The following is a 14,074-nucleotide window of genomic DNA, read 5'->3' on the forward strand; positions in this document are numbered from 1 at the left end:
ACAATTACAACAAGTATAACAGTTAGCAGTTAACATAAATATTCACATAGGCAAACCAAATACAATATGCACACTCAAACAATATCACATAAATGCAAATGATGAATGCCTGTCCTATTGGCTGTGATATCACATTGTCGGTTCAATTGCCAACCCGACACATTCCCATGGGAATGTGCCCGCCACACGGTCCAGGATGTTAGTGCCTGCACACTCCTGTGATTCGAAAGGATGTGAGTGGGATACTTTGCCTCCGACCTCACATCTACACGTAAGCGGGATTAACCACCGTCCTTACGCGGGCGCCGCAACCTCGACAAGCGGGATTAACCACCGTCCTTGCCAGGCACAAGCGACTTATCAACAATCTCGTCATTTATCAAATCTCTCAGCATAAGCGGGACGAACCCGGCCCTTATGCCTACCAACCAATAACTCATCAATCTTGATGATATCCACAATCAATCAGGCTCAATAACTGATTTCAAATTCATTCTTGGCCCATTTTCTTTTAAATAACAAACGTATTCAATTCACAGCTAGCCAAGAATCACTTTTCAAAACGGAGCCACTTTCCACATCTTTCCAACACTTCCAAAGATCTCAAAACCATGCCAAGTTCAAAATCTCTTTGAAAGACTCAAAATCATTCATTTCTAAATCAAGATTTGGTCGTAAGATTCCTCAGCGGAGTCTCAAGACTTCAGGGGAGAATAACCTAACTCATTTCTTAAATTCCTTGAAAACCCCCGAAACTTTAACTTCTTGAGTTGAATAAATAGAATAGGGTTTAAACCCAAAACCAAATCATTTTTCCAATTATTCCGCACCAATTTCAAAACCAACCAAACTTAAGCCAAAACCAAATCATTTTTAAACCGAAAACCAATTTCAGTTTCATTCTTAAATCTGTTTCCAAGGGCTCGGGAAGTGTTTCAATTTTAATAAATCAAAGTTTCAGAAAATACTTCAAGCTCTTCCTAAATGTCGTAAAGTGAAATAGATTAATTGAAAATCACGTTTATTTTAAACTCATTAAAACCCCCTCCAAAATCTGTTTACGTAAATCAATTTCCAAAACATAAAAATTTCATATTTAAATTGATTTTTAAGGCATAATTCCTTTCTTGATAATTACATCTAAGATATAGAGATTTTCCTACTAAGGCAAGTTCAAACATAATTTATTTCTCAAATCTTTAAGTCAAAGCATAATTCATTCTTTTCCAAAATAACAATTCCAATCAAAATCTCAGAATTTCTAGAAATTTCGGCAGCATCTCCCCTAAAACTTGGACTTTGCCACACTTTTCGGGTCCCAATAAAACCAATCATCAATCCTTTCTGACAGGTTCAAGACTAAATCAGTTTCCAATAAAACAAAACTCAACTTTCAAATTATCAAAAATCATTCAAATCAACCAATCCATAAATCTCCAATTTATCAAAATCAGACATTGTTACAATCAAACAAGCACCCATATTCATTCAAGATAAAACCAGACAATTCATAAGACTCACATAACCACCAGAAATACATTTTGTACAGCATATCTATTTATAACAACTTCCACTTTAAAATAAATCAGTTTGTATAAAAATCCCCTACCTCGACTCGTCGAAACCATAACCCAATATGCATTACGAAACCTTTTCTCTCAACCAAATTCAACAGCAATCCACAAACTCAACCCCTGATCACTTTCGCAGCACTCACAGCAACTTAAAAGCGGTATTCAACATACAGAACTCAAACCTACGTTACCAAACCTCAGAGTTTATAACCAAACATACTAGAATACTAACGCAAGACATTCCAAAATATAAATACTTACTGAACTGGCAAAACGAAGCAGTCGCGAACTCCGAGCACATGACGCAAGCAATCGATACACAACCCTACGACTGATAATGCCACAACACCTCAGCCTAAATTATCAGAACAATAATCTAAAAGGCTTTCAAATGGAAAATGCTTACCGAACGAAGAAGGAACGACTGAACCGAAACAGCGGCAGTCTCCGAATCGGTTCGGCGGCAGCACCCGGTAACCACCTCGAGTGGCGGCGGCGACCAAACCTCCGGCGATGATAACTGAAACTAATCATACAACAACAATGAAGCTTCCGGAAACCCAAAGGAAATGAAGATCAACTTGAACCCTTACTGGCAGGATTTTCCGGCGACGGCGGTGAGGTTTTCTGGCGGCCAGAACTCCGGCGACGCAGCTCCCTTCTCCAGCAGCGATAACAGTGGTGTTTTCCGGCAACCACCGATCTCCAGCGACAGCAACAGAAGCTCCAGCTAGGCACCGCGGAGCAGCAGATCGGCAGTACCGTCGGCCAAGGTGCGGTGGTGGAGACACCCTCAACCGCGGTGAAACATGGTGGCTATGGAAGCTCGACGGCGGCTGGCTCCGTGACGAGGACGACGGCGACGCAGTGAGGGCGACGGCGGCGAACTCCTTCCCGCGGTGACTCCCTCACGAGTCCTCTCTCTCTCTCTCTACCCGATCTCTCTCTCTCTCTCTCTCTCTCTCTCTCTCTCTCTCTCTCTCTCTCTCTCTCTCTCTCTCTCTCTCTCTCTCGCCGGCAAGCTCGTGGCAGGCGCGACAACGGCACAGGAACGGCGGCAGCAGCGCGGCCTCCTCTCTTGCCTGAGTCCTGACCCGCGGCGGCGTCGGCTTCACGGGTAGCAGCGGCAGCAAGGCTTCCTCCATGCCTACGAGGATGACGGCGACGAGGTGCTGACACGATGGTGGCGAGTGGCGAGCAGCTCGGCGGGGCCCACCGGCGCTGGCTCGGGCCTCTCTCTCGGATCCCCCTCTGCTTTCATCCCTTTCCTTATTTCCATTTCTTCTTCCTTTGAGTGTGTGCGTTGTGTTGTTGAAGGGGAAGGGGGGAAGAAGGGGATTCAGCTGCTTCTGGGTGTGGGGGAAGAAGGGAACCGGGTCATGGGTTAGGGTTTTTCAGGGTTAGGGTTGTGTGTGTTGAGTTTTAGGATTATGGTAAAATTAGGTACAAGGGTAATTTTGTAATTTCAAATAAAATAGGGATAATATGGTAATTGAAAATAAATTCTAATCCAACAATAATAATATATATAAAATACTATTTGATCATCCATTTTGCAAATTACTTTTAATAAAATATTCAAATCCAAAAATTAGAAATAATATACTAAATTTCTTTATTTTCCAAAATAGTAGTATCAATATTTTAAAATATTAATTATTTAGTCCAAATCATATAAAAATCCTTATTATTTCACAACTACCAACTTTACAATTTAAATATATAAAATAACTCAATAATTGTAAAATTAGATAAAATCTTAATTTAAATAGCCCAAACTCATTATTTTTAGATTTCTAGAACTTTAAGTTGTAAATAGAGAAATACTCCATAAGCATAGAGTTTGGATAAAAACCTTAATTTATCTCAAATCCAATTAATCAAAACTACCTTTAATTACCTTCAATAAGATAATTTATGAAATTAAAAATATAAATAAATATATGATTTGAGATTAGTTCAAAATAAGACTTCTCAAAAGTCTTGGGTCTTACAATAGGCATATGATGGTGGTAATTGATTGTCATAAAAAGATTCACCATAGCCATTGAATTGACATGCACTAGGATGTGAATTATACCTATAAGTATCCAGAGGTTGTTGCCAATAGGAGTGATCAATTTCTTGAGGCTCCTCCCATCTTTGTTGGTCCCATCCTTGATACATGTTGTCATTGAAGTTCACATTTCCTACAACACAATTAGAACCAAACTCATAGTCAAAGTGAGAATTCATGATAACAAGAGAAAGTAAAAACAAAATCAAATAAGAAGAAAGAAAATTAAATCCTAAAACTAGAAAGAACTAACAAAGAGGCAAAAGGCAAACATATTCACAATATTCACATATATACAATAACCAATAACACAACACCATTGCAACTCCCTGGCAACGGCGCCATTTTTTTATGAGAGAACTTTTGTGTGGTCTAGAATTCACAATAAATTCTCGTTGCAAGTATAGTCTCTATACCAACAATAATCCTTTCATACAAAAATTGTGTTTGTCACAAGTACAAACCCCTAAATTTATAAATCGAAGTATTGAACCTCGGGTAGTTCTCCCTAGGAATTACAATAGAGTGTTCTTGTTATTGGTTATGGGTCGTATATTGGGGTTTTTGAAATAGGAGACAAGAAATGTAAAATGTAATGAAAATAAACTTGCAACTAACAAAACTCTTGGCAAGGTATGAGAACTAGAAGTCCTATCCTAGTTATCCTCCTCAATTGTAACCACAAATTGTCCATTGCTACCACTTAGTTAACCTCTAACCATGGAGGAAAGTCAAGTGGATGAATCAACTTGATTCCACAAGTCCTAGCCAACTCCCAAGGAAAAGACTAGCTTTAGTGGTATCCAAATCAACTAGCAACTTCTAATTATCAATCGACAAAGGGATTAGATAACTCAAGCATCACTAATTACTCTACCTAGGCCAAGAGGAACAAAATCTACACTAAAGTCCAACCAAGCATTTCATCAAACACTTAGAAGGCACAAAAGGGAAGCATAGTAAATTGCAAGAATTAAAGGAATCTACAACTACAAAGTAAGAGATTAACAATAGAAAGGCAAAACAATAGAAAAGTAAACTCATAACTAAAGGAAGCATTTTAACAAACACATAGAAGGCAATAAAAGTAAACAACATAAATTACAAGAATTAAAGAGAGATCTAACTAGAATAGCAAGAGATCAACAATAGAAAAGGAAAACAATTATGAAATAACAAAGAACTTACCAATTTCATTGAAGAAGAAATGTAGATCTACAAAAGAAAGTTCATAAACTACAACTAACAATACAAATGAATTACAAGAGAAGAAGAATTCTACAACTACAAGAGAACAATTAAGGAAGAAAAAGGAAAATTAAGAGAGAAGAAGAAGAAGTAGATCTAGATCTAAACCTAAACCTACTCCTAATCCTAGAGAGAAGAGAGAGCTTCTCTCTCTAAAACTAACTTTCCCTCCAAAACTAAACTAAACTAAACTAATGTGTAAAAGTATGTTAATTCCCCTTCAATACTTGGCTTAAATAGCATAAAAAATGAGTTGGATTGGGCCCACAAGGCTTTAGAATTCGCTGGCCACAAGTTGCATTAAGTGAATTGTGTGCATCCATCGATGCGTATGCATACCGTGCGCATGCGCATCCTTATGAGAAATGCAACCATGGAAAATTATATCATTTCGAAGCCCCGGATGTTAGCTTTCCAACGCAACTAGAACCGCATCATTTGGACCTCTGTAGCTCAAGTTATGGCCGATTAAGTACGAAGAGGTCGGCTTGACAACTTTTGCGATTTCTTCATTTCTTCATGAGTTCCCCATTTTTACATGCTTTTCCTTCATTTTCTTGATCTAATCTTTGCCTCCTAAATCTGAAATCACTTAACAAATATATCAAGGCATATAATGGAATCAAGGTGAATTAAATTTAGCTATTTGAGTCCTAAAAGCATATTTTTACACTTAAGCATAATTAAAGGAGAAGTTGTAAAACCATGCTATTTCATTGGATAAATGTGAGGAAAGGTTATCAAAATGCTCCAAATTCATCACAAGATAAACCCTACAAATGAGGTTTATCAACTTTTCCAACCAAGGAGGGGAAGCACAAGAAAGGCTACGTGTCATTCCGAGCCCAACTGAATCGGTTGATCTTTGGGTTGTTCGAGGATTCTTTTCACAGTTTTAAGGAGAAATGTTTTAAAGTCCAACCTGTTTGGGTACCTTCTTGTTGACCCTTGAGAGGAGGGGGGGTAGGGGACGTCGCTTCGCCACTTATTGGAATTTTGGCGGAGGTTCGTCGTATCTGACGAGGATCACCTATGAGGGGTTGTCCTCTGAAAATAGGGATATTGCCGACGTCTTGTTGGCAATTTTTAGGGACAGGCGATTAAACCCTCAGGATGTTATGGGTGACCTGGTGGCGTGTCGGTCTTATGTCGGTACGTCTTGATACTTTCTCCTGTTTTTGCTTCTATTTCTATGTTTTTTCGAGTTCGAGACTTGGTGCAAGTTCTTACTTCTTTGAATTGAGATGGCTGGTGGTTAGACTATTCTTGCGAGATTGAAGGCTGCCCTGACCCGGGATGTCGACAGCGAGGGTGGTGGAGCCTCGTTGTTACACCTCAGTCCGTACCTCAGCCGGACTTACGGACAGTCTCTCAGGAGGTGATTGTGGGGCGGCTAGTGCTAAGGTCGATGTGGAAGTCGTGGAGGTTCTTGTTTTCGAGGCAAGTAAGAAGCAGAAGAGGACGATTGAGGGGAATAGTGGGGATAACATGGCAGAGGAGGGGCATGTGCCTTCTGTGATAGATCAGAGTTTTGATGCCCCGACTTTCATCGATCAGCACCTCCTGCTGAGCATCGAGGACTTCTTCCATGGTTGCAATGTTGCCGATCAAGTGAAGTCCATGTGCCGTGCTCTTCTTTGCTTGGCTACTATCGTCCGAAAGGGAGAGCCGATGCTATCTCATGTGGCTCTTTTGGATGGTAAGCTCCACCAATCCCAAGCAAAATATGGTAGGCTGAAGGAGCAATTGGAGGCGGAGGAGGCTACTCGATTGAAGGCTATAAAGGATGCTGAGGATGCTCGTTCAGAGATCCTCTGTCTCTCCGAGTTGGAGACCTTGCTTCTCTTCTAGCTGTATCAGAAGCTAAAACGGGCATCCGATGCTGAGTCGGGGGCCGCTTCTCTGCTTACTAAGGTGGAAACTTTAAAGGCTGAGGTTGCCAAGCTGAAGCCGCTTCTCTGCTCACTGACGCTAAGGACGCTATCTCGGCTACCGAGGAGACTATGAAAGCCCAGGTTCGTATGGTGGCTCCAGAGGTGGATGTGTCCGTGATGGGGGCTTTCCGGACCGTGAGGGATGTCCAGATCGTGGATCTCGAGTAGCTTAGATGTTTTATTTCTGAAGTTTGTAAGATGTTTGTTCGGCGCATATGAATTTCCTTTTGCAAACAATTTCTTTGAAGTCTGTAAGCTGTGTAGTCAGTAGCTTAAAACTGCTTTGGTGGTATTTTTTGGTTATTTTATTATAAACTTGCTTTATGGGCCTCTTGGTGGGCCAGATTGTATATTTTATTTTGTTTTGCTGGATATCCATGTTTGTGTGGCATCGGGGGTGATCGGGCACCAAGTTTGCCATTTTTTGTTTGTACCGTTTGCTTAGTGAGAATGCAAAAAATATTTTTTAAATGGAGTATTTGAATGAAATGAATTTTTTATTAAAATTCGGGCATCGTTAAAACCTCCTATTTTAGGTAGGAAAAAGTGCCCGAGAAAATGATGTAAAAAATAAAAAGGAGAAAAGGTAATTATAAACAAACTATGAAAAATAACAAAACAACAAATAAACTTTATATCTTGCTAAGGGTATCGGATCGGTGGGATTCTCCTACGTGTAGTAGCACCATATGTTTGCGGTGTTCCATAATCTCGGTAGCTCGGTCCCGTTGAGTCGTTCCAATTTGTAGGCTCTTTGTCCAATTACGGACTTGATTCAGTAGGGTCCTTCCCAGTTATGGGTGAGCTTTTCTTCTCCCAGGATGGGAGGACCAATATCGTTGCATCGCAAGACTAGGTCTCCTTGTTTGAAGTCCCGTTTTACCATGTCTCGGTTGTATCTTAGGCTTATTATTTGTTTCAGGGCTAGCTCCCGTAGGTATGCTACGCTTCTGACTTCATCAGTGAGGTTCTGCTTTGCATCCTCATCATGTCCTCCCACGGTCTTTCATGGGCTAGGTTCCCTAATCTCCACAAGGATAACGGTCTCTAGGCCGTATGTTAGCCAGAAGGGAGTTTCCCCGATTGAAGTTTGGGGCGATGTTTGGTATGACTAGAGTACAGACCCGAGCTTGTCGGCCCATAGACCCTTGGCTTCGTCTAGTCATTTCTTGAGACCTTTCATGATGATCTTGTTGGCCACTTCTACTTGGTCGTTGGTTTGTGGGTGTACAACCAAGCTGAACTTCTGCGAGATGCCGAGTCCCTCTAGGAACTCCTTGAAACGTTTGTGTGTGAACTGGGTCCCATTATTTGAGATCACAATTTTGGTGATTCCGAACCCTGTTATGACTTCCTTCCAGAAGAATTTTCTGCACTGAGTGACTATGATAGTGGCCAGTGCCTCAGATTCGATCCATTTCGTGTAGTAGTTGATGACGACTATAAGGAATTAGAGCTACCCGGGAGCCGTGGGGAAGGGTCTCACAAGGTCGATTACCCAGGTTCTGAAAGAGCAATTCGCTATTATCCGCTATTAACATCGTCTGTGGATTTCACAAAGTATGTAATCCGTGTCGCTGGATTCTATACATCTGAGGAGGGGTTGGAACAATCATCTTTTGTATAGCTATCCCACTATTGTGGTGTATTTCGCGGCTTCTTGCGTTGTATGCTTCGCCTCCTTTGAGTCCTCGGGTAAGTCACTGTCGGCGAGGTACTTGAGGATCGGCAAGGTCCAGGAGTGCTGATTTGACACAATCATGTTTGTCGAGGTTGTGGCTGTGACAGATGGTGTCTTGATGACTTGCTGGATTAGTGATCGGCTCCCTAGGACCAACTTAGTTCTTGCTAGTTTAGATAGTAGGTCAGTCCTCGCATTTCGTTCCCCGGGAATGTGCTGGATGGTCACTCCATCAAATTCGGTAATTAGTTCCTTGACTTTAGATAAGTATTGTTGTAGCAAGAGATCCCGTGTTTAGTAGTTTTCATTTATTTGGGAGCTAACTACCTGGGAGTCGCTGGAAACTTCCAATGTCCTTGCGTTGACTTTTTTGGCAAGAGTTAATCCGCTAAAGGACTTCGTATTCTGCCTGATTTTTAGAAATTGGAAACTCGTACCAAATATATTGTTCGATGGCAATCCCATTCTCATTTTCTAGTATTATCCCTGCTCCCCCGGAGCTATTGTTTGATGAGTCGTCAACGTGGAGTTTCCATAGCTCTGTGGATTTCTTTCCATAATTATTTTGGCTATGAAGTCTGTCATGGCCTGAGCCTTGATTGCATTTCTGGGCTCAAAATGGACCTCGTATTGAGATAGCTCGACCAACCAAGTGAGGATCCATCTTGCCAAGTCTAGTTTCTGCAGTACTTGTCTGATAGCCTGGTCTGTCCGGACCGTGATAAGGTGCCTCTAGAAGTACTGCCGAAGTTGTCGAGACGTCGTGAGTAGTATGTAGGCAAGTTTCTCAAGTCTGGAGTAGCGCGTCTCAACGTTCTGGAGAACCATACTTATGAAGTATGCACGACTCTACATTTTTTTGCTCGTCTTTCTAGATCAGTGCCGCCGCCAGCGCTTCTCTGTTATAGATAAGTAGAGGTACAGTATTTCTCCCATTCTGGGTTTTAAGAGTATGAGAGGTTCTGCTAACACTCTTTTGAAGTGTTGGAAGGCCTCTTCGCATTCGGGTTCCCATTTAAAGCTTATGCCCTTATTCATGAGTTTGAAGAAGGGGATAGCCATCTGGGCGAGGCTCCGAGAAAGCGAGAGAGTGCAGTCAGCCTTTGGATATCCTTGAGGTTTGCGGAGCTACTTATCTCGAGGATGGCTCTGCACTTTTCCAGATTTGCCTTTACTCCTTATTGTGTGATCATGAAGCCCAGAAACTTCCTGACCTCCATCTCGAATGCGCATTTTGTCGGATTGAGACGCATTCGGTGCTTCCTCAGTGCCTGATATGAGCTTGAGGTCGTCAATGAGCTCGTCATCTATTTCTGTTTTGGCTAGCATGTCGTCAATATAGACCTTCAGTTTAGTCCTCGAGAGGTCTTTAAAGATCTTTGTGACGAGCCTTTGATAGGTGGCTTTGCGTTCTTTAACCCGAAGGGCATGAATGTGTAGTAGTGCGTGCCTTCGAGGGTTACAAACATCATTTTCTCTCTATCACTCGATGCATAGGTATTTGGTTGTATCCTGAGTAGGCATCCATAAAGCTGAGGTACTGGTGTCCCGAGGCGGCGTCCACCAGTCCGTCAATGTTTGGCCGGGGAAAGGCATCCTTTGGACAAGCTTTGTTCAAGTCCGTGTAATCGACACACATTTACCATTTACTGTTTGCCTTTTTTACCAACACAATGTTGGCTAGCCAGGTCGTGTAGGGTAGTTCCCAGATGAAGCCTGCTTCAAGCAAGCTTTTGACTTGCTTCCTTACTTCAGTTGCTCGGTTAGCGGATATTTTTCTTCTCCTTTGGGATACTGGCTTGGCTTTGGGGTCCACGGCTAATCGGTGAGACATCAGATCTGGATCTATTTCCAGCATATCTACTGGGGTGAATGCTAAAAGGTCCCTGTTTTATTTCAATAGTTCCATGAGTTCGCTTTTTATGTTGAAGGGTAGATTCTTGTTGATGAAGGAGAATTCGTCTTTGGTTTGCCCTATTTGTAGCTTTTCCATGTCTCCCTCTGGTTTCGGTCTGGGTTGATCGTCTTGACATGTGTCCAGGTCGACAAGGAAGATTCCTGTCGCATCCTGAGATCACTTTCGAAGGGCTAGGCTGGCGTTATGGCATTCTACCATGATTTCCCGGTCACCGTTTTTCTCTATCTTTTTCTAGTGAATTTGCACTTGAATTGCTACGTTAAATCAAAATTTAAATAGCTTTTAGCCACTATGGATGCTACTTTGAGTTGCGCACAATTCTATTTATTTCAGGTAGCATCCGGAGGGATTTGACGGAGTGTTATAGCAGAAAAGGGAGAAAGCGAATGATGCTGTCAATCTTGACCTCGTTGCACTCAAACTGGAATAACTTGAGTTACAGAGATCCAATTGACGTGATTCTAGTGGCATTAGAAAGTTAACTTCTAGAGCTTTCCAACGATATATAATAGTGCACATTTCTTCTCTATCAACCTCTGCATCCCCCACATTGAACTTGGTTCCTGCCAAGTTCAGCGTGGATTGGAGAACTTCTAAGGAAGAACTTGCTGCCTTCTCCACGCTAAACTTGGGAAAAGCCAAGTTCAGCATGGATTCAAAGGAACACGCTGAAGCACTTGCTGCCTTCTCCATGTTGAACTTGGAAAAAGCCAAGTTCAGCGCGGAGCTTAATGAATCCAATGGTCCCCACACTCTTCAAGCCCTACACGGATAAATTAAATTAATTTTGATTCAACTTTTATTTTATTTATATTTAGGAAAAGATATTATTTTAGTTTTAGAAAATATATTTTACATTAATTAGGATTAGATATAAAAGGAAAAAGAATCAGCCATTTGGCTTCTCTTCTCTTCTACCTCATTCTGCACTTTACAGTTTTTCAGAATCCTTATTTTCTCTCTGAACCATGAGCAACTAAACCTCCATTGTTAAGGTTAGGAGCTCTGTCTATTGTATGGATTGATACTATTATTTTTCTATTATAATTCATGTACTGATTTATATTTCAAGAATTGTTTTTGTTCTTTATTTTATGAATTTGGGTGGAACGGAAGTATGACCATTTTTCTAATTGAGTTCTTGTATAACTTGGAAAAGCTCTTTACTTAAACAACAGCTTGAAAACAATTTCTCCTAAATTTTAATTATCTAGACTTAACGGGATATGTGACATATAATTCTCTTATATTTGGGTAATTAGGATTTTTGTGGCACATAAACTAGAATTGAACTTCATCCTCTAATTGGAATTAAGTGACCAAGGAATTGGCGGTTGATGAAAGTTAGAGTAGACTAAGAAGGTCTAAGGAATTAGGTATTAGTCATATATAGTTTGCCATGAATTGAATCATACATGATTAAAATAGTTAGTAAGAAAAGTCAATCCGAAAAATAGATATCTCTGAAGCCTTAACTGTTTCTCCATATATTATTCACAACTCGTTTACTGCTTACTTTCTAATTTACTGAATTTACTGTTTAATGCTTTTGACTTCTTAAACACCATTTTCTGCTTGTCTAATTAAGTAAATTAATCAACCATTGTTGCTTAGTCCATCAATCCTCATGGGATCGACCCTCACTCACCTGAGGTATTACTTGGTACGATCCGGTGCACTTGCCTGTTAGTTTGTCGGTTATAAATTTCGCACTAAGTTTTTGGCGCCGTTACCGGGGATTGACTGTGATTGACAACTACTCGTTGTTTGATTGCTTAGATTAGATAGTTTTTTCTTTAATTATATTTTTTTAGTATTATTAATTTTTATTTTCTATTTCTTTTTTCCTTACGTTTTTTTTTTCTTTTCGTTTGCTATTCCCCCTCCCTTGTGTACATTGTTCCTTTTTATTTTTATTATTCAGTTTTTAAAATTAAAAAAAAAACAAAATAACAAACAAACAAACATTCATTGTTATTTTCATCTTCTTTTTTTTAATTTTCTTTTACATTATTCTTTTTATTTCAAATTTACGTTTTTGTTTTATTTTGTTTTATTTTTTTTTACGTTATTGTTCTTTCTTTTAATTTCCGTTTTTTTTATTAGATCCATTTGATTTTTGTCTTTAATTTTCAAAAATTTGCATCATATATTTTTTTTTCTTAATTGCTGAAATTAAGTTTGGTGTTTCCTAGTTATTTCTATTTTTATTTTTATTAATTAATTGGTCTAATAATTTCAAAATTTTTGTTCTATTTTAATAAGTAATTTTCGAATTTTTGAGTTAATTTTTTTTTAGTATTTTTTATTTTATTTCTTTTACACAGATTACCTCACTAGGAATTCTCTACACTCTGACGTAGAGATTCCCATCTTTTCTTATTTTCTGTTTGTTTATGAGCAGGAACAGAGATAAAAAAAAATTTTTAGACCTTGATCCTGAACCTGAAAGGACTCTCATGTAGCGTTTGCAACAAGCAAGACTGTACAAGGCTGTAGAATCCACTATGGTTCATAATAATGCTGTTAATGTCAATGTGGCAAATCCAATTGGGAATGAGGAACCTAGAAGAGTGCTTGGCTCTTACACTGCTCCTAATGCAGATCTTTATAGAAAAAGCATTGTGGTGCCTCCCATAGCTGCAAACAATTTTGAACTGAAGCCTCAGCTTGTCACTCTTGTGCAACAAAATTGTCAGTATCATGGACTTTCTCAGGAAGACTCGAATCAATTTATTTCTGATTTTCTGCAGATTTGTGATACTGTGAAGACCAATGGAGTGAATCTTGAGGTATACAAACTCATGCTCTTCCCATTTGTTGTGAGGGATAGAGCAAGGCTGTGGTTAGATTCTCAACCCAAGGAGAGTCTGGATACTTGGGACAAGGTTGTCACTGGCTTTCTGACTAAATTTTTCCCACCTCAAAAGCTGACTAAGCTAAGGGTGGAGGTTCAGACTTTCAGACAGAAAGAGGGTGAGACCCTTTTTGAAGCTTGGGAGAGATTCAAGCTACTTACTAGGCAGTGCCCTCCAGACATGTTCTCTAGATGGACTCAGCTGGATATCTTTTATGAGGGCTTATGTGAAATGTCCAAGATGCGCTTAGATAATTCTGCAGGTGGTTCTTTGCACATGAAGAAGACACCAGAAGAGACTATTGACCTTATTGAGTTGGTTGCTAACAACCAATACTTATATTCCTCCAACAGGAATCCTTTGCACTCTGATACCTCTCAGAAGAGAGACGTTTTGGAAGTGGAAGCTGTTGATGCTCTTCTCGCTCAGAACAAGCTTTTGTCTCAGCAAATAAATCTGATTACTCAACGGTTGAGTGGAATGCAAGTTTCAACTGTCAACACTCAGAATGCACCCCAAGAAGCCTCGTATGACATGACAGGTAATTTTATGCAAAATGAAAATTATGATTATGCTCAATTTTCTTTTGAACAGGTAAATTACATGGGGAGTGGTCCTAGAAATCCCAATAATGATCCATACTCTAAGACATACAATCTTGGGTCGATGGACTAACCTCAGAGATCTCAGAATTTCAACAATAATTCTCATGGCGGTTTCCAACAGAACAATCATAATAACCACCAATTTCAGTCTCATCAACAACAACCAACTCAGCAGAAAAACTCTCAATCCCAACAAGATT

At 40.0% G+C, this 14,074-nt stretch overlaps 1 non-coding gene across 1 annotated transcript; it reads right to left on the bottom strand.

Moving 5' to 3' along the window:
* Positions 1–13,348: 13,348 nt before the first annotated feature.
* On the bottom strand, positions 13,349–13,454 carry LOC148573125 (small nucleolar RNA R71). Its single transcript, XR_015906193.1, has one exon. It is a non-coding gene; the product is annotated as a small nucleolar RNA R71 (small nucleolar RNA).
* Positions 13,455–14,074: the final 620 nt, after the last annotated feature.

The sequence above is a fragment of the Arachis ipaensis genome, chromosome B2, assembly GCF_059453495.1.
Source record: "Arachis ipaensis isolate K30076 ecotype BB chromosome B2, ASM5945349v1, whole genome shotgun sequence".
NCBI classification, from domain to species: domain Eukaryota; kingdom Viridiplantae; phylum Streptophyta; class Magnoliopsida; order Fabales; family Fabaceae; genus Arachis; species Arachis ipaensis.